Source organism: Elephantulus edwardii, unplaced genomic scaffold (assembly GCF_000299155.1).
Source record: "Elephantulus edwardii isolate Elephantulus edwardi_28Jun2011 unplaced genomic scaffold, EleEdw1.0 scaffold00044, whole genome shotgun sequence".
NCBI lineage: Eukaryota > Metazoa > Chordata > Mammalia > Macroscelidea > Macroscelididae > Elephantulus > Elephantulus edwardii.
The window spans coordinates 14197580-14207343 of NW_006399794.1; positions in this window are offsets into that span (position 1 = coordinate 14197580).

Below are 9764 nucleotides of genomic sequence, written 5' to 3' on the forward strand. Positions count from 1 at the left end.
ATAAAATACAAACCTCATTGCTATAGTCAGAACCAACTCATAGCTAACAATCCAAAGAGTTTTCAGTGGCTGTAAATTGCATGGGAGGAAATTGCCATCTTTCTCCTTTGGAGTGGTGAAAGGCAATTCAAACTACTAGTGGTAGATTCAAACTCCTTCGGATTAGTAGCAAACCTCCTTACAGACTACGCCACTAAAACTCTCTCATTAGCTATTGTTGTTATTGTTATATATTGTCAAGTCAGAATCATGATATTGTTGTTGGTCAGTAACATCAAATAGCTAACCCTCCTCCAGTGGGTTTTCAGAGGCAGTTAATCACATGGGAGGAGACTGCCTATCTTTCTCTCACAGAGCAACTGGTAGATTTGAACCATATAACTTTAGGTTGTAGTGCAATTCTTTCAAAACAACAAGGAGTTATCATCTCATCTCCCTCAGCAATAGTAAAATTCAGTAAGACAGAAGACAACAAATGCTACCAAGGGTGTAGAGAGACTGGGACTCTTATATACTTACAATGAGAATGTAAAATTAGTGAAAACAGTACACTAACAAAGACCTGCCAGAATTTCAAGCTGGATGCAGAATAGGCTGTGGAATGAGGTATAAAATTGCTGATGTCAAATAAATCTTAGATGAAAGCAGAGAATACCAGAAATTTGTTTACTTGAGTTTTACTAGGGAGGCTCTGTTGGCACAGACTGTAGGGAGTTTTGCCGTTCACCGAAAGGCCGTACCTACCTCTCTGGTGATCTGAATTTTATCAGCAGCTCCTGAAGAGGAAGATGAGCAATCTTCTCCCACGCCATTTACAGCCTTAGAAACCCAACTGAGGATCAGCAATGAGTCCATTCCAATTCAATGTCAATGAAGTTTTGTGTTTTATTGACAGTGAAAAGGCACTTGACTATGTGGCTCATAATAAATTATAGATAACACTGAAAAAAAGTGGGAATTCCACTTAATTCATTTGTGCTCATATGGAGCCTAAACATGGACCAAGAACCAGTTGAGGGTTACCACGTGGTTTAAAATCAGGCAAGTTCAGCGTCATGGTTGTATCCTTTCACCATACTTACTCTCTTTGTAAAAGAAGGATCTGTACTTTCAAAAGACACACAGTGTGGGTCCACCAGCTGCTCCATGAAAGACATATGGACAAACCCCCCCTTCCATGCTATTCACAGCCTCTGAAAAACCACTGGAATGTCAGCTATGAGTCAGTTCTAAAAACCCATTGGGGAGTCAGCTATGAGTTGGTTCTGACTAGAAGGCAATGATCAACAAAACTCAAGTATGCTGAGCAAATTATTTGAGAAGCTAGACTAAAGGAAGAGGAATATGACATCAGGATTGGAGGAAAACTCATCAACAACCTATTATGCAGATTACATAGCTTTGTTTGCTGAAAGGAAAGAGGATTTGAAGTGCTGAAGATCAAAGGCAAAAGTCTTTAGTATGGATTCGTCTTGATAGAAAGAAAACAAATATCCTCACAAGTGGACCAAGTAGAGAAAAGGTTGAAATTATCAAAGATTTCATTTTACCTGGATCCATAATGAACGCCCATGGAAGCAGCGGTCAAGAGATCAAACCACAAATTTGCTGTAAGAGACTTCTTTAAAGTACTAAAAATCAAAGACGTTCTCTCCAAGGCTAAGGTGCCTCTGAGCCAAACCATGGCATTTTTCAGTTGCTTCATACACATGTGAAAGTTAGATTAAATAAGAGTGAAGAAGACATTATGCCTTTGAATTGTGATGTTAGTAAGGAATTTTTATTATACTATAAATTTCCAGAAGAACAAATAAATCTGTCTTGGGAAAAGTGCAGCCAGAGTGCTCTTTAGAAGCAAGGATGGTAAAACCTGGTCTCACATCCTTTGGGTTTGTTATTAGCACTGGCCGGTCCCTGCAGATGAACTTCATGCTGGGGAAAAATAGAGGCTCAACAATAGAGAGGAAGATCTGAGGTCCATGTGAATAGTTGCTGTTTGTTTTTTATAAAAGGTATTTGCAATCATTTATTGGCTGAGTACAACCCTATGAAAAACTTGTGGAGGTGGAGTCACTGCTTCTTTGGATGCAAGATTCCTGTGCTGAGCACCTCTAGACTCAAGAAACAGAGAGAGGGAGGATTGTAACACTGGAGATGGAGATGTGGTGAGAAGCAGTTGCAAAGAGACAGCAGTAACAGAACCAGGAAGCTGACAGAAAACAGTGAGGTAGGTTCTCAGACAACTGGGCAAGAATGCTGAGTGTCTTTGCCAGGAGGTAGCAGACTGTGTGCCTGGGTTACCTGATGTGTGGAGTGACAGAGCTTCTAGCCAAGACTTACTAGTGGAGGAAGGTGTCTATTTGGTACTTATCCATAGACCTGAAGAACTTCTTAACACTTGCCAGAGCAGGGCAGGAAATGGGCTGTCCCTAAAAGCCTGAGAGACTAAAAGTCCAATAACTGAAGAAAGGCCTGTCTATAGGTGTGAATCAGAATCTGTCCTGACCAAAGAACTCAATTATAACCTGTGACTTTTCTAACAAGGAACTCTGGAAGCTAATAGGTAAGGAGTTGTGCCATCAACTCAAAAGAGGTGATTTAACTCTACCAGCTGCTTCTTGGGAGAAAGATGGACAGTCTCCTCCTATACAATTTACAGGCTCTGAAACCCAGCTGGGGGGTCAGCAATAAGTTGGTTCTGACTCAACAACACATAATTAGCAACTTCCCTACCAAGCTTCATCTCTGTGGTTATTGCAAGAACACAAGATAGAAACTGAGTGCTCTAGGCTTGAAGGCTGGTGTCAGAATTGATTGGGGAGTGGGGGGAATGGTTGGCGAGAGGTTTTTCTGACCTCCACCTCATAAGAATCAGCCTTGGGCTGTTGCTGATGGTGATGCCTTCTCTTCCCACACCCCTTCATGAAATGAGAAGCCAGACAGTGCTACTACCATGCCCATGCTTTTCCCTGTTCAAATGTCCTCCCCTTCCTTGACATCCAGGTTATTAATTTATTAACAGATTCTTAGCACTCACTCCCTACCAGCCCCAAGGGCAAGGTCCTGGGGCTCTGAAGAAAAAGAAAAAAAAAGACTTGGAGAGAGTTCTGGTTCCTGAAGAAGTCTTAATCTAATTTATTGTTACCAGTTAATAGTTAAAATTTAAATTTGATCAATTCAGAGTCACACAGAAAAATTTTTAAAGATATAGACATAGACATTCAAAGCTATTGCTTTTTTTTGTCATCAAGTCAGTACTAACTCATGGTGACCCAATCTGTCATAGAATAGAATGAGTTTGTAAGGTTTTCTTAGCTGTAATCATAATGGAAGCAGAGCATTACCAGGCCTTTTCTTCCATGATGTCATTGTGTCTAGTGACTCACTTGCAGACTCACTTTGGTTTTGTATCCTTTCAATATTAGGCTCCACTAGATAGAAGCTGTAGTTCCCAAGAAAGGGCGAGCTCTTCCATCAAGAGGTACAGTAGGATTTCGCTTAAGTGGGAGCTACACCTGTTCACTTTTGTTGTTGTGTACCATAGAGTTGGAATCGACCCATAGCTGACCGTGTGGCCGGTTCCTATAGGCAGTTAATGGCATGGAAGGAGATTGCCCATTTTTCTTCCACAGAGAAGCTGGTGTATCCAAACCGGTGTGCCTTTGAGATTGAAGTGCAGCCTCTTGCCGCTAGGCTACCAGAGCTCCCTTAGATAAAATATTTCCAACCTTTAGGTTAATGGTTTGTGCCACCTAGCAATCTTCAAGATAACAATTGTTAGATGCCCTCAAATAGGCTTCTACTCACAGTGAGCTTACGTGAAACAGAACAAAACTATGCCCGGCCCTGTGTCATCCGTATGATATCTGCTGTGCTGAAGCCCAGAGTTACAGTCACTGTATAGATATGTCTCATTCAGGGTCTTCCCCTCTTTCACTGAACCACTCGAAGATACAAAATCAGGTTGCTTCTAGAGATCAGACTGAGAGCATGAAGATATAGGACTGGGGGCAATTGATACTATTATAAGTCTTTCTGTTTTTTTACCATGTGAAGAGACTATATATATATATTCTTGTTGTCTTTTGTTGTTGATTACCTTCGAGTCAAGTATGACTCATAGCAACCCTATGAACAAAAGACCTAAAATCCCTCTACAACCATTGACATTCACCTAACCTAAGTTCATGTTGTTTAGGAATTGGATGCCGTATCTCTCTGAAAAATAAAATATGATGAACAAAGTCCAATGCTGATTAATTTTATAAAATGTAATGCATGAAAATGTTCATATGAAACACAATGTGAATAATAGTGTGAAACATGTGAAACATGATGCATATGAACTTTGTAAGCAAACCAATAAAAAAAATAATGCTGCAATAAACATCTTGGTGTGTAAAGAATTGCTGTCATTTTTACTATGCTTTCATGATATATTCTTAGAGTGTCTGTATTAAAAATTCCTGATACAAAATTAATTCCAGAGAGCTTACAAGGTTTTTGAACAGTTTACATGGAATGGCTTATATAAGCTAATACCGCAAAGGTACTCTGTATACATCAGTTAGAAAAAAAAAATAGTCACCCAGTGTTTTGTTGAGCTTCCTACCCTTGTTCAACAATACCACAAAGAAGTACAGTTCCCTTGATGATATTCCTCTGAATCTTTTGCAAAGACAAATAGTACTGCAGTCAGCCAATGCCGTGTGCCAATGTCAACTAAGGATTTGCAAATATATACTTGGGATAGATTCCTAGAAGTAAGTAAACATGTATTTAATTATGCTAGATTTTGCTAAGTTCCACTCCTTAGGGGTGGGACCATTTGAACTTTCACTAGCAATGTGGAAGGATGCCTTTTCGTCACAGCCTCTCGGTAGATAAATGGTTGTTGGTTCAGTTATGATATTTTTACTAATCATATGAGTGAGAAAAGATCTCCAGGGTAGTGTGAATTTGTATTTCTCTTACTGGTACCTATTTCCCTCTGTTACCTGTCACTCTAAATGCCAGTATTTAGCTCCTAACTGTTTACAAAGGGAGTAACCCAGGCCTTTGCTCTTGAGGGGTCTGAAACCTTGGTCGCCTTGTCATTGTCAAGCCACAGTTACTTTAGTCGCTTATTCAGTCTAAGCATTGGGCTTAGAAACACCCAGACACATCGTAGGGACTCAATTGAACTTCAGGCATTCTTTTTTGTGTGTCATCAAGTCTGAACTGACCCATGGTTGACCCTCCAGCAAGTTTTCAGAGACAATAAATCACACAGAAGGACATTTTCCATCCTTTTCCCTCAGAGCAGCTGGTGGATTTAAACCACATGCCTTCGGGATTGCAGCACCATTTAGTATCAACTAGAAAGAAGAGTCAGGAGTGGAGTGCGTCCTTTGGACCCAGCACCTCTGTGTGGTGAACCTACTAGATTCAGAGAAAGACTGGTGGCAAGACACATAGAGATCTCCAAGGACTTGCATGTCTACATATGCTGAAAGGAGACAAGGGCCTTCCCCTGGAGTCTGCAATAGAGGAAGACGCCTTCCCTGAGAGCTGGCACCCTGAATTCAGACTTCCAGCTTCCCAAACTATGGAAGAACAAATTTCTGTTTTTTTAAGTCACCTACATACGGTATTTCTGTTACAACAACACTAAATAACTAAGATCTTCCCTGAATGGACTGTATTCTCTTCCTACCTCAAAGCCAGGCAGTACCCAGACCGTGTCCTCTGAAGAGACTGCCCTTTTATGTATATTTGACGTGTTTTACAAATCTCATGTGCAAACTTCCAACCATCTCAACCATTACCGTGATGAGTTAGGTTCTCCTCCTCTCCTCTCTTTGTCCACACATGACATGGAGATAACTGATTTACCTCTGCCACGTCTCCCTTCCTCTCCAGCAGAAAGTGTAGTTCTAAAGGGTATGGACCATGCCCTTTCTGTCTGTTGGCACTTACACTTATATTTTCATAAGTGCTTACAGTGTCTCCTTGGGAACTCTGTTGGGAACTAGGGAGCTCTGCTGGCCTAGTGGTAAGAAGCTGAGCTGCAATCCCAAAGGTACTCAGTTTGAATCCACCCGGTACTCCATAAGAAAAAGATAAACAATCTCAAAAAAAAGATTTTTTTAAAAAAAAAAAAGATAAGCAATCTCCTGTGCAATTTATTGCTTCTAAAAATCTGCTGGAGTTGGAGGGTCAGCTGTGGATTGGTTCTGACTCAATGGCACACAACAACCACCTTGGGAATAAGTTAATCTAAACTGGGCCAAGCGTCAGATGGGTAGATTTCAGAATGGCCACACTGAGTTTATAACTCTAATGTTCCCCCCTTTGTCTATAAAATCTGTAGGAATATCTGCCAATTAATTAATGTAACACACATTCTCAAACCCTATTTTCCTTTCTTAAAAAATTTTTCTTTTTTTTCTTGGCAAACAGCTTTTTCCCCAATTTGTGGTTATGTGACAAAGTATAGGCAATAAAGCAGGAGATGGCTACAGGTTTCCGGGAAAGCTTTTGCTCTCCTAATCAAAACGACACATGAGCTGCCCCCCACCCCCTCGCTCTCTCGCCTTCCTGTGTGGAATGCACGTGCAAAGTCTGGAACTTCACCCTCCATCTTGTACCAGGAGACAACAAACCTAAATACACCAAAGCAGTGGCAGAGCAGAAAGCCATAAAGGGGCTGAATCTCTTAATGGCATCCTAGAAACCGCACCAGCCTAGGGCTGCCTGCCTCCAGACCTCGCATTATACAGGCTAATTAAATGTCCTGATTGTTGGAGCCACTGATTGTGCAGAGCAGAAAGCATTGCTAACTGAGACAGTACATACAGAGCGGCAGGAGTGCTCGCTGCAGCAGAACGTTCCAAGCCCACATCATGCCGCAACCAGTGTGAAAGAGAAATCTACCAATTAGTGGATTCATACAGTCTTTATTTTGTTTTTCTCAACTCCACGCGGGGCTGTGGGGGAGACTTGAACGTAGGGAATGCAGCCTCTGTTCTCAAAGTGTTTACAGTCAAGTGGGAGGATGAGTGACTGAACAGCACATTAAGTGCTGGATTTTCTAAAGCTTTGTGAAGAGGGAGCTCAGCAAAGGTGAAGTGCCTTAGCGGGGGAAGGTTTCCTGGATGAGAAGAAGCTTGAGCAGGGCCTTCAAAGATGAGTAGGATTGGTGGACTTATCATCATTCCACACATGATTTCTGCTGTGAGAAGCAAATGAGCCCGACAAAGTAAATTGCCTGATAAACCCCACACAGTAGAGGCTCATTAAGTATTAATACCCTTCTGGACATCTGTATAAGGTCTTTGAGTGGCACAAGCTGTTTGCAATCAGTTACTAAGCAAAAGATTAGCAGTTGGAACTCACCCTACAATACTGTGGAAAAAAGACCTGGCTATCTGCTTCTGTAAAGATTGTTGTGTTTGTTGTTGTTGTTGTTATGTGCCGTCGAGTTGCCTGCAACTCACAGTGATCCTAAGTACAACAGCCCTAAATCCTGCTCTATCCTGTGCCAATCTTACTGTCTCTGACACACATACCCCCATTACCCCAGTGACTGAATCAATCTATCTCATCAAAGGTCTTCTTCTCCTGCGCTGTCCCTCCACCCTCCCAAGCATGACGTCCCTCTCCAAGGACTCCCTCCTTGCAACATGTCCAAAGCATGTTAGACGAATTAAAGCAAATAAAACTCTGCGGGGCACAGTCCTCCTGAGTTAGAATTGCGTGGAAAACGACAGTGACTTTTGTTTTAGCTTTTTTGATCCTTCACTCAGGGTGGTTTAGGAGGATGTTTTTCACCTTCTCCAACTCATTTATTCAACCCATTGAAATCTACTGACTTCAAGCCAATCTTGTCTTATGACCACTCTCCACCAGGTCCTTCAGGTTGTAAATCTTTCTTTCTAGGAATGACTAGGGAGCTCTGGCAGCCTAGTGGATAGAAGCCTGTGCTGTTGACCCAAAGACAAGTGGTTTGAATTTACTAGCTGATCTTCAAGAGAAAAATGGGTTCCTCTCATGTGATTTACTGCCTCTGAAAACCTGACAGAGGGTCAGCTATGAGTCAGTTCTGACCTAATGATAATGAGTTGCTCTTGTTGTTGTTAAAAATTGCCTAGTGGATCCAAATGACTGGCCTCTCAGCAGGCCAACACGACATCATCCACTTGTTCTTATTGTTGTTGTTAGGTGCTGTTGAGTCGAGTATGACTAAGCAACCCTATGAACAACAGATCTGAACCCTGTTCTGATACCTTCCTCACAATCTCTAGCATAAATATTTTAAAATATCTTAAATATTTTAAAAATCACTGCCTTTGAATGGCTAGTGGATTCAAACCATTGGAGACTCATACCTTTGGGTTCATAGCACAACACACTATGGATTATGCTACCAGAGATACTCTAACAAACTACTTTGTAGGCTGTGGATACAACAGCAGGCAGAACACAGAGTGCTGGCCTCCAAGAGCTGACCTGGAAAGAGACAGATAATAAACAAGAGAAATGCAGGGGAAGCAGGATTGATAAACTCAGGACTGTGACGCTTCCTTTCCTTTCCTTAAGGATCTGCCTTTCCACATTGGTTACACCCTGGGCTCCTGTTGTCCAAGCTCCTCACTAAGGTACCCTGCTTCCGAGAGTGTGTGGGAAACGGTGGCCTGGAGAGGAAAGTAGCCATGGGTGCTGTGCGTGATCTCCTCACCAGAGGCCACTCTCATGTCTGCTCAGTCTGCAAGTCTGTCCCAGTCCTTCCTGCAGAACCTTATCTGTCTGTCTTTCTTCATCTCACAGAATGGGTCATAGGGTATCCTTATTGCCCTAAGATACTCTCTCATATCTCCCCAGCCAGTACACCCTGGCCATATAGTTCTGCTCCTTTTCCCTATCCAAGGTTATGAATTGAATTTTGTCCCAAAAAAGCATGGGTTAAAAGTTCTGACCCCTAATCTTGGATATAATCTTAGTTGGTAATGGGATGTTCCTTGTCATGTTAGTGAGGTCCTATCAGCTTGATGTACTGTGTGTTCTGTACCTAGTCACTCCTGAGCATGTCATGTCATTCTGAGTCACTGCAGAGACAGAGCTATGCAGGCCCAAGCAGGGGAAGGTATTTCCAAGGAAACAGGAAACACCAGAGCTGGAGAAGCTGAAAGAGAAAAGATCCTTTACTCAGAGGCAGCAGAGAGAGAAAGCCTTCCTCTAGAGTCAATTTTCTGAATCCATATTTCCAGCCTCCTGAACTGTGAGAAAATAAAATAATCTGTTTTTTAACACCCTTATCTCTGCTATTTTTGCTGTAACAACACTAGGAATCTAAAATAATCTAAGATACTGGAAAACCACCTCCTCTTCAAGAGCTGGGATGATGGCAGAGCTGATCATCCCAGACTGGACATCTTGGAGAGTGAAAGGGTCACGGTTAATAATTACAGCAGACAATGTTGTTGTTGTTATGTGCCATCGAATCACTTGCGACTCATAGGAACCCTATGTACAGCATCCCTAAACTCTGCTCTGTCCTGTGCCAATTGCACCGTCTCCGATGCACCCATCCTGATTACCCCAGTCACCAAATCAATCCACCTCATAGGGGGCCTTCCCCTTCTGCGCTGTCCCTCCACCCTCCCAAGCATGATGTCCCTCTCCAAGGACCTGTCCCTCCTTGCCACATGTCCAAAATATGTTAGAAGGAGCCTTAGAATCCTTGCCTCCAAGGAGCAGCCCGGTTTGACCCTTTCTAGGATGAA